Source organism: Melanotaenia boesemani, chromosome 22, assembly GCF_017639745.1.
Source record: "Melanotaenia boesemani isolate fMelBoe1 chromosome 22, fMelBoe1.pri, whole genome shotgun sequence".
NCBI lineage: Eukaryota > Metazoa > Chordata > Actinopteri > Atheriniformes > Melanotaeniidae > Melanotaenia > Melanotaenia boesemani.
The window spans coordinates 5,532,986-5,534,694 of record NC_055703.1 but is presented as its reverse complement, the minus strand read 5'-3'; the positions used below and the strand labels follow the sequence as shown (position 1 = coordinate 5,534,694).

The window sequence follows — 1,709 nt, the reverse complement described above, 5'->3', positions numbered from 1 at the left end:
TTGCCTTACAGCCTGGAAATTAAGGCTTTATACATATCAATAATCCAAGTATTGGGTTTTTCCCTTTAATTCCATGAAACTACAGGTGATTTATCCTAGAGAAAAAAAATCTCTTTTCCTGGATCCATTGGGAGAATCTAAAACTGACATCAAGAAGTGCTTGGAGATAACAAGGTAAAAATTATATATCATGATCTATTAAAATATTTATGCAGTTTTTAATTAGTCCATAGGTATCCCTCTAGAGTTAATTGAGGGCACCATATGTGTTGCTTTAGAAAGAGAGCAAACAAGTTTTTAACATATTTCCAGTCGTTTAAGTAATTATGAGTTCTATCTGTGCCTATTGGATTGAAGCATATGGATGCATGTGGATTAAATGAGCTAATAGGATTTCTAAGTTTCACTTTTTGATCCAAAGAATTGTGCAGTTCACTTGGCATGATGCAAGGGGCTCCTCATACCCAACTCTTCTTGCCCAAGTCATGCTATCACTCAGAAAGATGGCAGTAAGGACTGCTGTAACTATATAATCTTTTCCATTTGATCCAGAAGCCAAACTTGTAACTCCCAAGCAAGTTGAAAAATGTCAAAAATTTTCTCAGGATTACACTTAATGACAAGTCTTTTTATGAAGACTCCACAGCAGTTTTCATCACTAAACCAGAGTCATTTTACCATTTAAAATGCAAAAGTATGAAACTTTCAGTGACAATTTCTTTTTCGTAGGGGTTTCATGAGAGCGAAAGGGATCAGTGTGTCCAGGTGGTCTTGTGACACTGTTCCACATCCCAAACAAGTCGATGGGACCTCATGTGGAGTGTTTGCTTTGACAGTATGTATAATTTTTCAAAAATCCCAGTTCAATGACAAGCTCAAATAAATGTTGATTACGATAAAATTATAAATTGCACAATATCTTCTTTCTACATAACATAAAAATTGTATGTATTTTATTGCTTTTGTTTCATTAAATATCAGTTTGCTGAGAAGATGCTGAAAGGGGAGAGCATTGAATTTGATACAAACACACAAGCTGTGAACAGTCTCAGATTCACAATTGCACTTACACTCCTTCAACAGACTGGTGAGTAACGTTCTATCAAGGTATCTTCTGACAGCCAAATAACAGTTCAAAATGCGATGAAAGATTCCACTCTTGATTTTTTTATCAGATGACCTCACCGATGTTTGCCATCACTGTGGGGAAGAGGAACACGAGACAAATGTGGACTGGGTAACTTGTCTGCACAGCATTTGAATAAAATTGTCATAGAAAATATATTTTGTATATATTTGGTAGTTTTTTTTAAATGTTGATGGTGATATTTGGGAAATTTACTATTTTAATTTATAGTTAAAGAGTGACAAAGATAACTGCAGGAATTAAGAAATGTCAAGTCTCCAGCTGAGGAGATTCTGTTAACCAAGATTCTTTTTTTTTATAGATACAGTGTGATGATTGTCTCCGATGGTTCCACCAGAAGTGTGTGGGAAACCCACCAGTGGACGAGGCTTTTCACTGTCCCACTTGCGTTTCTAAATAAAAAAAACAGCCTTGAAAAGACATTGTTATAGGTTGTGAATGGAGATTTTGCATGAAAAACAGTGTATTTGTGCTGACATTAAAGTGTACATAGACCAACTTAAATGATGATTAGATTGTTTACTGCAGATGTCAGGAATGATCCACAGAGCAAATAGACAAA

At 35.2% G+C, this 1,709-nt stretch overlaps 1 long non-coding RNA gene across 1 annotated transcript; it reads left to right on the top strand.

Moving 5' to 3' along the window:
* Positions 1–998: 998 nt before the first annotated feature.
* On the top strand, positions 999–1,480 carry LOC121633747. The gene is made up of 3 exons (XR_006009121.1): positions 999–1,087; positions 1,176–1,237; positions 1,449–1,480. It is a non-coding gene; the product is annotated as an uncharacterized LOC121633747 (long non-coding RNA).
* Positions 1,481–1,709: the final 229 nt, after the last annotated feature.